This window comes from Euprymna scolopes, chromosome 22 (genome assembly GCF_053919585.1).
Source record: "Euprymna scolopes isolate OS-2025 chromosome 22, ASM5391958v1, whole genome shotgun sequence".
Lineage (NCBI taxonomy): Eukaryota > Metazoa > Mollusca > Cephalopoda > Sepiida > Sepiolidae > Euprymna > Euprymna scolopes.
In genome coordinates this window covers 116,204,093-116,218,769 of record NC_136503.1, presented here as the reverse complement: position 1 = coordinate 116,218,769, position 14,677 = coordinate 116,204,093, and the positions used below count along the sequence as shown (strand labels likewise).

General features: G+C 31.1%; 2 protein-coding genes and 1 long non-coding RNA gene across 6 annotated transcripts in view; 1 reads left to right on the top strand and 2 right to left on the bottom strand.

Moving 5' to 3' along the window:
* Positions 1 to 14,677, bottom strand: part of LOC145243682 (integrator complex subunit 13-like) — a 1,170,185-nt gene that overhangs the window by 878,680 nt on the left and 276,828 nt on the right. The gene's annotated exons all lie outside the window — the stretch shown is intronic.
* The window catches only part of LOC145243684 (uncharacterized), a 701,194-nt gene that overhangs the window by 436,866 nt on the left and 249,651 nt on the right, over positions 1 to 14,677 (bottom strand). For all 3 annotated transcript variants that reach the window (XR_013862938.1, XR_013862937.1, XR_013862936.1), the window contains exon 4: positions 14,107 to 14,144. This is a non-coding gene — a long non-coding RNA (uncharacterized LOC145243684). The remainder of the gene's footprint in view (positions 1 to 14,106; positions 14,145 to 14,677) is intronic.
* Positions 1 to 14,677, top strand: part of LOC145243683 (FMRFamide-activated amiloride-sensitive sodium channel-like) — a 531,594-nt gene that overhangs the window by 303,667 nt on the left and 213,250 nt on the right. The gene's annotated exons all lie outside the window — the stretch shown is intronic.

The window sequence follows — 14,677 nt, the reverse complement described above, 5'->3', positions numbered from 1 at the left end:
CCTTATTGGGAAGCTGGATTTTGCCCACAAGATTATATGTTGAAATATTTAAATAACTATTACTTTAAATACAGAAATTATATTTAAAGTTTTGGTTTTCTGTTCTTTTAAGTCCATTTTTTCCCCATGTTTTTCATCAAATTGTATTAGTTGTCTCACAGGCCACCATCAGTGATCGCTCACTGGCAGACACTTGTGGTGTTCCCTGGAGACCAAGTGACAACAAAGCTCTTCAGATTTCCAGTGTTTTCCACCTCTTGACCACTTGTGCAGATGATTGCATGTTATCGTAACAGCCGTTTGTCACTGATTTCTTGTTGGCATCGGCCATTAGTGTTTCCTGGAGTTTGGGTGACAAAATGCCCCCCACCCCCGAAGTACCAGATGTGAACTGCCACCTTCCAGTGGAGAATTGGTTAGTACTCTCCCACCTCGGTTTTTCCATCCTCCATGACCCTTCACAACAGTTGGTGTGGCGCCAGTCGATGTCATCTACACCAGTTTTTTATTATTATTATTACTATTATTATTATGATAATAATAAGGGTGCTTGTGCAGTTTACACACGCATATTTTAAATATTATTTCCAAGTTAAATTAAATTTTGGGTTTGTATTGCTATACACATAGATTCGGAAAAGTTGCCAAAAAACAAATATATAACAAATACATGTTATCAAAGGCAAGATAAGTTACTCTTCTACCTATCTGGAAAGGATTTTAGTGGTTTTACTCACTTTAAAACGTGTAATCACTTCGAAAATCATACAATGTTTATCAATATATTTTAAAAAGAAAAATGTTGGCATTCTCACTAGTGAACTCGGTAAGTTTGGGAAAATGAGTTCAAACAAACAAATTATACAAAATACTGTTAGAAACCCACCGAATATATGTCCACATAAGTCACGGTAACATATATTGAGCAAATTTCTAAAAGTATTTTGTATAATTTTTTGTTTAAACTCGTTTTCTCAAGCTTACCATGTGCAACAGCAAGCATGCTGCCATTTGCATTTTTCAAATACATCGGTAAACACTGTATGTTTTTCGAGCCAAATAAACATGAAAAATTTATCCAGTTTGGTAGAAAAGTAACTTATCTTGCCTTTGGTAACATTGATTTGATATATATTTGTTTTTTGACAACTTTTTCGAATCTATGTGTATAGTAAAACAAACTAGCCATGTAAATTATTTACAGTTAAAATGTTATAAAAAACAAAAACTTGAAGTTTTAAATATATTTCAAAGAAATAAATTACGTCCAGTGCTAAAATATTGAAAATTCACAGATTGTTAAAAAAAAAAAAACTGCTGTGAAAAATGCTAACTTTAAAATATTTGGAAATACTCAGTGAAAAGTTTTATTTATTATTAAAAGAACGGACTGAAAAATATATAAAAATTGTTTGTCCAGCAGTAAAAAAAATAAATAAAATGAAATATTCGACTTTCTCCGATAGAAATAAAAGTTAAAAAAACCAGTTCACTTACTATATTTTGTTAGATTAAAATTATCCCACTGTGCAATTATAATAATTATTATCCAAATGGAGAATCGTTCTTTCTCTTTAGAACATACAGGGACAATCGGTAACACAATCGGTAGCCATATTTTTTATATCTGTTAGCGTGACCACGTGGTTGAATACCGGAAACTTTCTATACCTACAAGTTGATCAGGAAGTGACGTTACGCTGTCATGTTCACCAGCCTACTCTCTCGGTGGGGGTGATTTCACCCATTTAGTTCAGCAAATAACCTGTCGCTCAGTTTTAGTTGGTTTGCATTATAAGCTCGCTACCCATTGCGATAACCCGTGTTTGTTGAAGGCAGAATACATTAAAAATTTGTCGCTCTTAGTCCATTCATCCATCAAAATTTAATTTTGTTGAAGGCTGATGGACGTTTGGCTTTGTGTAGCTGCCCTCCCCCAGTTTTATTTACTATAATTTCTTAATCAGAGTCAGTAAAAACTGGCTTACTTTGATTTCTCCCTAAAAATGATAAAAGATAAAAGATGCTTCTCATGACCACAATATAAAATCAAAATTTTGGAATTTCCTTCACGAAATGTATTTAAAAAATTACTTAATTCACAAATCTTTAAAAAAAAAAAAAAAAAAAAAAAAACATGCCATCACCTTTAAAATTCAAATGTTATAAATAATTTATATTACTAGAACACTTGTGAACCATTGGGTCAGTATTTGTTATAGCTATACACTTATGAAAGTCAGAGTGGATCTTGTTTATATCCTTACACACTGGATGATGTCACAAGGGTGGATGGTTAGTGTATTTTGTTTTACAGCACATCAACCATTTATAGATTATTTAATGCCGAATAAAGTTGTTAAATGTAATTCTTTAGGCAGGATAATTATTTGTATTCCTAGAATGCATTGTTATTTGAGAATAATCTCACCCAAGCTGGGAATGAACTTCGACAGTTGTTAACTATAATTCTATAGCTAGAATAATTATTTATATTCCTAAAGCATTAATACATAGCGCTTAGAATGCCAAAATACATGGCTCTTAGAATGTCAGAATATGTTGTTCTCAGAACGGCAGAATACGTTGCTCTCAGAATATCAGAAAACAGTGCTCTCAGAATGCCGGAATACATTGCTTTCAGAATATCAGAATATATTGCTTTCAGAACACAAGTAAATTTCACAATGAAAATGGGAACATTACTCTTAGAAGGGAATCTTGCTGAGAGAGAGAAGCATTACTTTCAGAAAAACATTACTCCTTGGTATTGGTAATCGTCTTTGTTCTTAACACGATTAACCCTTAGACATTAAGGACCTGTGGCGTAGTGGATAAAGTACTTGGTGAAATACAGTTGTTGCAAGTAATACTCTTCTGGGTGTTAAAAGGTTCAATCCTTAGTGCAAGCGACACTCTAAATATAATTGTGAATTATTTAGGACTTGTACCCAGTCATGGCTGACGGAATGCTACCCTGGTGGGTTAAATAAGGAGTTTTGTTCGAAATCCTGTGCAAATTCCCGCGTTTGACATGATATGCCTGAAGAAGGTCGAAAATTACATCTATCAAAACGTTGTGTAAATAACACTGAAAATGAGAACAATAGTCCAAATAAAACGAATTATCAATCCTCATCTCAAAAACTCAGAAATATTATGTGTGACAGACCAACTAAAATGCTGTCATATACTTAAGCGTGACCGATTAACAGACTCGTCCATCTAAAAACCGAAATAATTTTCCAGGTGCCAAAGCATGTGTTCGTATTGTTTGTGGCCTTCAAGCAATGTAGGCATTTTTAAGGCTGTACTAAGACATTGACTAAAAATAAGAAAATAAGAGAGAAAAGAAAAAGGTGAAAAAATAAGAAGAAAAGAAATAAGAACAAAAAAAAAGTAATCATTTTAAGGCTGTACTCCTCACAAATGAAAAAGAGAAAGAAAAAACAAAAACAAGAAAAAGGAAAAGAAAAGAGAGAGAACAAGGAAAAAATGAAAAAAGAAACAAAGAAGAAAAGACAAACGGAAAAGAAAAAAAAAGGAAAATAACGAGAAATCGCGCCTGCTTCAGAAACGTATATTAATGACAAGTTAAGCATGCATTAATATAGTCAAGAGGATGGGAAATAAAACCCACTGGAAAGAATTATTCGCATCTTGAAGACAAAAACATCAAAAGACAAACGACGCCACTTATTCATGCATCAATCTAAAAACAAACGTACAAAAATAATTAAATAAAATATGATAAATAATAACAGAAAATAGAGAAAAGCTTTTTTCTTCCTACTCCTTCCCCCTTTTTCTTTCTGAAATGCAATATTTCACTGAACATCGATGCCTACCAAGGGAAATGCACGAACATATCAACAGTTAAACTTATCAAAAATATTGATATAACCTTAGGTTTATCTGCTACTAACTGGCTTTGCCTGCGCACTTTTCACTTCGCAAAGTTTGCTATTAGAAATACATGAAACATTAATTTAAAATGATAAATATTTCATTCATAACTTTATTGCAAACACAAAACAAAATCTTTCTAAAATATTCATGTAAACATTTGAATAATTTCAAATGCAAATTTATTTTTATTTTTTGTGAAGAAAAGAAATCTGTATACCTTTTCACTTGCATATATATATATATATATATATATATATATATATATATATATATATATATATATATTCAAGCAAATATTATTAAAAGCAACGGAGACACTTTGCTTTATAATTCTTTTTTTTTTCATTTTTCGATTTTCCATAGAATCTTTTTTGTATCAAAATCAAAAATATTAATAAAAATTCCACAGTTGTTGCTGTCACGAGCGCTTTCGATTCATCCAAGAATCATCATGAGGTGTTGAATTACTATTAATTTGCACTACACAAGTACCCTTCTATGATCCCAACGGTAACATATATACTCAAATAGTCAGAGTGGCAATGGGATCAGTCCTTGGGCCAACCTTAAGTGAATTCAACATGGCTGAGTTAGAGAACAAAATATTTATAAATAATATAAAGCCCCCACCCCATATATGTACGCTACGTGGACGATATTCTTATTTTAGCTGAAAATAATGAAAAGATATACCAACTACAATAACCTTTTTCAAAAAACTCAATCCTTAAATTTACAGTAGAGTTTGACACATCAAATAACACTTTTAATACTTCTTTTCATAAAAAAAAACATTGAGCATAAACTCCAGCCTCCTGAACTTTAAAAGGTACAAAATAATCATAAAAATTTATTAAATCGCGCTAAAATGAAATCATCCAAAAAAAAAAAAACATTACTAATTGAAATAAAAAACATTAAACAAGTACTCACCAATAATCATTTTCCTAATTACATTTTTGATGAACAAATAAAACAAATGCTACAATCCCTTGAAAACCCTAACAATAATATTAGCCAACACTGCAATGCAGACTCCATTAATATATTTTATCAAAATCAAATGACACCTAACTTCAGAATCGAAGAAAATGCAATAAAAAATATCGTTTGTAGATATTTGACGCCTTTTGACAGTAATTCTAAAATTAAATTTAACATCTACTACAAGAAGTTTACTTGGCCTTTTGGTCAAGATCAAAAAGTGTAGCATCTGTTCTTCAGATGCTGCACTTCTATTTCTTGTTCTCTTTCGGTGGAGGAGAAATCCTTCACGACTGAGACAATTTTAATTTTTGTACCTTTTCTCCACATTAAAAAACGACCCTGGTGTCTAACTCTGTCCCGTGGGGAGACATCGTAAATAGGTACTACAAGAAGTTTACGACACAAAACCTCGTGGTTAGAAACAACTTATCACCGGCTATAAAAACGTTGGAACAAACCAATGTAGTGTAAAAATTCAAACGCTCTCTAGGAGAATATAACTCCAAAAATAAATATAAGAATAATGCATACAACGACAATGTTGTCCCGGCGAATAACCATGCATCTAAATAATACTAGTACTATATAAAAACATTTCATAAAAGAACATAACTGTCTCCTCTCTAATCTTAGAAAGGTCCTCGTTGACAGCATAAAAATTATACAACATGAAAATAATATTAAAAAAATAAAAATACTGGAAGCGTCATATATTAGAATCCTTCAACTAAATGATATCGCATTCGAGAAAAGTAGTAACGTTCTAAAATGTCTTGCATAGTTCGTATTGGATGGGCTTTGTTAACGCTGTCCACGAACTTGCTGATTTTAATACTCGAATATTTAATCGACCTATATTTTTAACCGACTTTTCATCGACTCTATATATTTTAACTTATCGCCATTTACTGTATATTTTAGTTTTCACTTTTAATTCTCATTTTTGCTCCTTCGGACTTTTACTTCAACACCTGATGATGATTCGTGAACGAATCGAAAGCGCCCATGACAGTAACAGTTATGGAACTTTTATTAATATTTTTGATTTTGATACAAAAATGATTATACAGAAAATCGAAAAATTAAAAAAGAAAGAATCATAAAGCAAAGTGTCTCCGTTGCCTTAAATAATAGTTGCTTGAATGAAAAAATGCTGCCTATATATATATATATATATATATATATATATATATATATATATATATATATATATACACACACACACATTTGTGTGTGTGTGTATTTTTAGTTTGGATTTCACTACTATATATTGGGTTTAATATAATAATCGATAGATAATTGTTTCTATAATAATAAATGCGTAATCTGCATGAATTAAAATATCATATTTAAGCGTATCTTATGACTGGGCTACGCCAGGCGGCCTGCTAGTTATAATCTAACTTCATTAATTATTAAACTTTATGTCATCATATTCAATTTCTAATATCCGTTTATATGCTGGCATCTTTTGGACTGTTTGTAGCAATTGACTTTCAAATTAACCTATTTCTGGCCAGGTCTTTATTTATCCCTCTTTCCCTCAAACCCATTCTTATCACTTCTTCCCCTGTTTTCCTTGAACCCGCTACTTCAATTCTGCTACATCTATTAACCTAAGAACTTTCATCCATGTCTTCGTGGTCCTACCATCGAAATACTCTGTTCTGGACACACCTCTTTATATTTTATACTATCATGATTTAATCTTCCTCTCAGATCTGGCTTTAAGAATCAAATTTTATATACAACTAGCAGGAGTGCCCGGCGTTGCCCGGGTGTAAAAGAAAAAAAAAAATTTGGTAGGGAGGTAGGCTCGAACCCGAAGCCTTCAGGCGAATAGCCTGACAACTTACCACGACGCTACGCGGGCAGAGAAATGAGGAAGGGTGAAATTAAACATTTAAAAAAGCAGGTGGTTAAATGAACGTGAACGTGTGGTTTTCTAGGTCAAACATCACGCCATAGTAGTAGAGAAAATGAAATCACAGCGCAAATTTTGTAACATAATAAAAGATTCAGACGACTTTGTTTTGTAAATCGGACATATTATAATCTAGACAGTATATAAAAAGAATTGTAAGATTTAGTGACCCCCTCCGAGCGCCCCCCGCCAAGCCTTTGGCGGACACGCAAAAAAAATGCACACACATACAAACACACATACATTTTCGCTTTTATATTATAGATATATCATTCACATATTATTTCTCTATGTGCAACACGTCCTCAACCCCTTCCCACTTGCCAAATTTCACTACAATATTACACGGTGTAGTTATCCGTATATCATGTTAGCAAAGAAAAGGTTAGCTATGAATTGGACGTTTTTGTGAATTTGACAGTCAGGAGTGACGGAAATAAAAGCCATGTGAATGTAAGAGTTCTGTCCATGATGCAACTGGTAATTTGTTGTTCTCATAGTTATTGACAATGCTGCTGCTGCTGCTGATGATGATGATGATGATGATGGAGTCTCGTCTTGCAAATATTGGCATAGTATTGTCAAGTTCTATTGTTGTTATTAAAACAAAAGTGTGAATGAAACTGGTTGTCTTTTGAAAAAAGATGGATGGTGAGTTGGGCATTTTTGTTGATGCAAAAATGTCAGCCAAAGGTGTCATCGCTTCATATGGCAGTATAGATAATGTAGATCGCATTGATTTCTTTTCTTCCAAACAGGTATTTTATAGAAAACTTTGTAGAAGGTTCTAGATTTGATTGTGTCTTAGCACACATGCATTTAGTTTGTCAGTCTGCACGTCTGTTGGTGAAGTCAGACATGTGTATTATATTCGATTTTCCATCTACTGAGCACAACTCAGCTAGGTTGTTATTCCATTTAGAAAATAAGTGAATATCGACAACTCCGACAAAAGCCATCTGAAGAAGGTCAAATAGTACAATAGTCGAAACGTTGTTTAAAAAATAACAACAATTAAAACACAAAGAAGTTTATAAATGTGAATAACAAAATCCTTATGAAAGAAATATTGTCAACGTTGAATTCATCTTTTTCTTTCCAAACTGATGTTAAAAATGATGTTAATGTTGCATAAATATTTCTTTGCGGTTTTTGTTATGCCCATTACAACTATATAGAAGGTTCTAGATTAAACCTCTTGATGCACATGGGTGGATAAGTTTTAACAGATGGGCATAACAAAAACCACAAAGAAATATTTATGAAACATTAACATCATTTTTAATTTCCATTCTCTTATTTTCTCATCTTGAATAAAATCCAAAATATGACAACGTTGTGGCAGATTTGCTATTGCATTTGATCTAGGGTGTGTTCATAGTTGGATAAGCAAAGTTCGGCAAATTGGAAGGGGTGGTGGTGATACAAACGATAGTTACATGGCGTTAATAATTGGGAGGAAAGAGAGTAATTAATGGACATTAAGCAGATGTAATTTCTCATTTCTTTGTATACAGGATCACATATTAATGAAAGGAAATAAGACGCTGTGATTAAAAGGAGAGACAAGTGCATGCACACACCCACACTATATATATATATATATATATATATATATATGTTCCGAGGAAGCCAGTTAAACCCGAATAGGGTTAATGCCAACCAACACAAACCCAGATTTCCAGTCCATGTTGTTAACCACATATCCACCACCATCCGATTTTGCGCCATTTACAAAAACTAAAATCAAGATAAAATGACCCTAAACATTATTTCTAGAATCTTTATTTCAATTTCTATCAAAATCCACTCGATTTTAATTCTAGACAATGTCTAAACTATAAAGTATAAACTTATGCGGTCTTAAAAGGAAACTAAAATTCAGAGAAGCTTGCTTAACTAGTGTCTAATGACTATGGATAAACTTTGATGAAATTATGAAGCATTTCAATTATAAAATGAGAGCTTGTGCTCACATTATGCTCCCTAAAAGCGATTTAAAATATTCAAAAACCCTGAAATTTAGGGAATATTAATTGATATCAAATACCTATTCTTGAATAAAAGCCATGTTTAATTTCAGAAGACTTTCCGATGGGTAGCTATTCTGTACAAGTCCTGGAAATGAAGAATTTTTATAATTTTGTAGGCAAAGAGCAAAAGATCTTTCTTGCGTTGACTGAAATGCTTAACATTCAATATTTGTATGGAGCAACTCTGGTTTCTGATTAGTTGCTAGAAAGACGTGCTCTATTAGATTCATCAGTTTCTATCACCAGTACCTATAAATAGAACCTTCCAATTTTCGGTGATCATACCCTTTTCATCATATCAAAAATATTGCAACACCTATTATGAAACATTTCACAAAAATCGGAGGTTCCACCCTCTTTTATCACCATATGCATAAAAATAAATTAAATTAAATATTTGAACACCTTACACATAGCAGATGTGTTTCAAAATTCATAATGATCTGTTAATTAGTTTAGAAGTGAATCATGCACATATAAACATACCTAATTGTATAAATACACACACTTATGTATAATTTATTTCTATTTATATGCACATGTTATAATGCTATATTGTGTATATATTTTCAGTATTTACTTCAAGTGTTTATGTTTAGCCTGAAGATTTCCTGTGAGAATGAAACATGGATGGCTCCAAGTAGATTTCTTGCCATATATATGTGTCCATAATACATTATATATATATATATATATATATATATATATATATATATATATATATATATTTAGTGGAGATGGTAATTAATAAAAACTGAAGAAAGTGCTCAATACTGTTGTAGAGCAAATATGCGTTTTATTTTTTTTATTTTTTATTTTATTTTTTTTTATTTTATTACCGTATCTTTCTGTTAAGTTACATTATTGTTTCGGCTACACGGCCGTTTTTTGGCCGTCTGTAGTGTCCTCAGACTTTTACAGTAAAAGTCTGAGGACGCTACAGACGGCCAAAAAACGGCCGTGTAGCCGAAACAATAATGTAGAAAGATACGGTAATAAAAAATAAAACGTGTACATATATATATATATATATATATTTCAATTTTATTTTATTTTACTTCAGTCAAAGTTCTCAGAAATTAAGGTGCCCCCTACTTGGGGCTAACACTTGAACTCTATATGAGGTATATAGATATTCGAATGTTCCATTAAAGTTGATTATCTCTCAAACACTGAGTTAGTAAAGAGGTTGAGAAGAATTTCCCTCTCCATAATTGGCCATTTAAATATGTTATATGTGCTTTGTGATCTCTTGGTTTTAGTAGATTCCAGGACAAGAATTCATCTAGTCTGGTTGAGTATCCAGCTTCGTGCTGTTACTTGAGGTAACATCACTAGGAGAAGGTTCACCATTTCATATAGTAACCAATGTGGGTTAGCCATAATGAGAGGAGATCTTATTTGGGCCATGAATACTATGACATTGAATATTTAGTTAGGATTTACTTGTAGGGAAAAGGTATCCTAATGCCATATTGTCTTGACAAACCCTTTTACATAGAGACCTTAGACTCTCGAGGATAGTGTCTACTAGGCATTATATATAGAATTGAATGTGAGATATATTTTTTTTCAAAATCAAACAAATACTGTAGCCCACATACTGTGATAGAGGATGAAAATGATAGAAGTTTGTAAGAGATGTGTAAGAGATTAATTGCAAATTACGATAAATTAAAACAATTAAATATAAGTTAAAAAAAACAATAATCCTAGAATTGAGAAATATTTTAGCATGAATTTTGTGTGATTAAAGTCTATATGATTAAAACTTTAGAAACGTTGATTTACTCGGCTTTAGTATAATAGATATCTCTATATAAAGTTAGGTATGAATGTATGTGTATATATTTGTATGTATAGGATTCACTCCTGAATAATTTAATCAATCATTATAAATTTCAGAACAAAGCTGCTAGGCATAAATGATTACCATATGAGTGTAAATTAGTTCCATTGAAAGGAAACAAAATCGGGGAATAAAACCCTTTCAAAATTCAGATACCTCCAGCTTTTTGTGAAACTTTAGCGCTAAGTATTTCAGTTTCTTTCAAGTATTTTTAAGGGTTTTTATTTAAGATGCATAATAATCTTCAATTTGAAAAATTAAAATATTTCAGATTTGCATTAAATTTGACCCATAATCATTACATACCAATAAATCAAGAATCCCTGAATTTCAATTTTTTCTTTAGAGCCCTTAAACTTTCTAGAATCAAAATCATAATGGGTTTTGATTAAAATTGGATGAGGATTCTAGATATGATATCCTCATATCGCTGCTTCTTATTTTCATGAGAGGACACAAAAGTAAAGTAAAACTATTCTGCTCAGAGAATTAATTTTACCCATCAAGGGGTATGTATCTTTCTAATATATATATATATATATATATATATATATATATATATATATATATATATATATATATAAATTACAATTAAATTTACCAAAATGATCCAAGATGGTAAAACTAAAGTATATTATAAATATTACTTGTGCGAATGAAAATTTAACTTTCTTGGATTTGCATTTTTGGATTTTACCGTCATTGGATACTTTACGTTTCACCAGACTATCCATTCACATGAAATCACTTTTTTCTTCACTCTATTCCCGCTGCTTCACTTTTTGTTACCAAGTAAGATCTTTGATTTACTTGTAGTTTCATCAAATACTTTTGCAAGCAAAATCCGATCCCACATTTTGCTAAGTCCTACCCTCTGATGAGAAGGAAAGTATTTCTTCGAAACTCTGCAGATTAAGGACTATCCACTTATTTAGTGTTTCCTTTTCAAATTAAATATGTTTTTAACTCTTTTTCAAAGTGTTTTTTAACATGTTTTATTAACTATTTACTCTTATATATACATATATATATATATATATCCGTGATGAATGCTAGTCTAGCTGCACTGAAGGGCTTTGATACAGTAAAATCGTCTGTCTGTGGATATCTATATAAACCCCCCTTTCTTCAACAAAGGACTTTCATTAAATGATTTCGCCTGCTGCTTACTTAATGTAATGCAAAGTTCTTTATAAATAAACAAAAAAATGGAACACTTTAAAAAAACTGGTATTCAGTGTTTGTATAAAGACATTTGGAGATATAATTTGTAATCACTGATCTTATACCGACTATCAACTAGATGATTGTAGGTTCTATTTCTGGCTTGAGATGAGTGCTAGTCTAGTTGCACTGAAGAGCTATGTGATACAGCCAAACAGTTTGTCTGTGGATGACTGTATATATATATATATATATATATATATATATATATATATATATATATATATATATATATATATATATATATATATATATATTTTAAATAAATATTAACATTTTTTATACTTGCAGACACTAGCGTTTCATGCTTATGCAATCATCAGTGTAAGAAGAGATAATTATTGCTGGTGAGGAGATTTGAATCTTGGCTTTGCAGGATAACACCTTTTCTTTAGGCCAGCAGCAATTAATATATAAAAGGAAGGAAGTTAAGTACTTACAAAGCCATGTTGGCAGGCTGTCACAATCAGCAGCCCTGAGAGTATTCAATAGTAGGAAGTTGGAATGATGCACATTCACAAAAGTTGATTGCTTTTTCTAAATTCCCTAAATACGGTTCATAACTATAATATTAATATAACTTTATAACTTTAATATTAATATATTATCAATATATAGATATGTTTGATCTCCCCTTTTCAGAGCTAAGTGAACTCAGGTCTGAAAAGAAAGCAATGCTAAAATGCAACTTATTTTCAGTGTCAGCTAACATTAACCTAGAAACATACTGGCATTGAATACAAATTTGTTTTTACTTTAATTGAAAAGACATTATTTTCATAGTTTTCGTTTCTGTTCTTGTTTTTTTTTTTTTAAATAATGTCTTTAAACATTTGCATTGTTTTCCAAGACTTTAGATTATACAATAAGCTCCATTTTGTTTAGTCGTTATATGCACGGAGCAGACAAGAAAGTATGTTCTGGAAGAGATAAGCGTTTTATAATATTCGAGCATTACACAAGTAACTAGGTTGCACTTCAGTGCACGGATTAAGAAAGTTGCAAGCATACAAAATTATTAAAATAAAATAATAAGGAACAGGTTCATTTTATTTCATAAAATATTTCATAACAATTCTTTGGTCTTCGAATATTTTAAAATTATCCCTACAAAATGTTTTAAAAAATCTCACCAAACTTCTATTTAAAATTCACAATAAATCACGCACATACATATCAACTTGAAACTTACAGCAACTGTCAACAACGCCGGACATATCCTTTCTTTTTTGACAAAGGTGTGACCACTCAGGGTTATTATCACCAAAAAATGAAGAGGAAAAACAAAATCCATCTTCCTTGAAAAAGGTGTATTACATTTTAGACACTACTCTAATGAATTCATTCAAAACAAGTAGTTTAAAAAGAAAAATTATTTGGGGGGGATTTTATTTTATTTTTCAAGAAAACATATAATCCACGTGACCCACAATTTTTACTTAAGTAATTGTCTTTTTTGCTTTCTTTATAAAGCGATATTTCACACGTAAAAAATATCTCAGCCTGGGAAAACGGTAAGAGGGAATTGAAACTAATTTAGAAATTCAGTTCCAAATGAAAATTTTCACTTATTTTAATTTTACTAATTGTGTAAGGTTTTGCAGGGAAGTTTTTTTTTTATAAAAAATTGAGAAGTTTTTTAATTGCAATATTTATCTTATTCCTTTCACAATAAAAGAACCAGCGTCTCATACAATTTATTTGACACTAAAGACCCAACATTTTGTCCAATTGTTGTCATGCTAATAGACCCAACATTTTGTCCAATTGTTGTCATGCTAATAGACCCAACATTTCGTCCAATTGTTGTCATGCTAATAGACCCAACATTTCGTCCAATCGTTGTCATGCTAATAGACCCAACATTTCAGGCACAAAAATATGCAATAATCCATTCAATTGTTCTGAGATCAATAGACCAACATTTCACTCAATTGTTGTTACATTAATGAACCCAATATTTCATCCAATTATTGTCACACTAAAATACACAACACTTTCTGTAAATTGTTTTGACACTAAAAGATCCAAAACTCATTTTCTTCCATCCTAAAAGGCCCACATTTCCATAATGGCTAACATTCCCAATGAAGCAAAATTTGCTGAAACAATTCATAGGAACAAAGAAAAGAGTCTATCCAATTTTATGGCAGCCAAGTTTGAAAATCTCTTTAACTTACCTTTTTGATTACTCTTGTCCATCTGATTATCAATATTTCTGAAACGTTAAAGACAAAATACAGGATTAGAATACCAAATTCAAAGCACATATAGACATTCCATTCCAATTATTAGAATTGGAATTTAATGCAGATATATCAGCAGCCAATTACAACAGGATAGACGAAATTCATATCTAATAAGATATAAAGTTCTGTAAGAAACTTTCAATCAAAACTACTGAAATTTTAAAGTTTAATGACAACAAATATCTAAATATCAATAAAAATGCATCCATCTCTTTGATGTGTGAATAGCAAACTAAAACTCCAAACGTAGAAGATTTAAATGGATAATATATATGTGAGTAAAAATTTTGATTTATACAAACATTTTGGCTATATATGTGCATACATGTTTCAGCTACAATATTATTCAAAGTCTAGCACTATTAGGTGCTGGCAGAGAAGATTCTCAAAAGACAAACCTGATTTGTAGCAGAACTATTTTTGTATAAATAAAAATTTATGCAAAAATTAGGCTCAACTTTTATCAAACAAATATAGACAGAATCTCCCACTTAAACTCGAA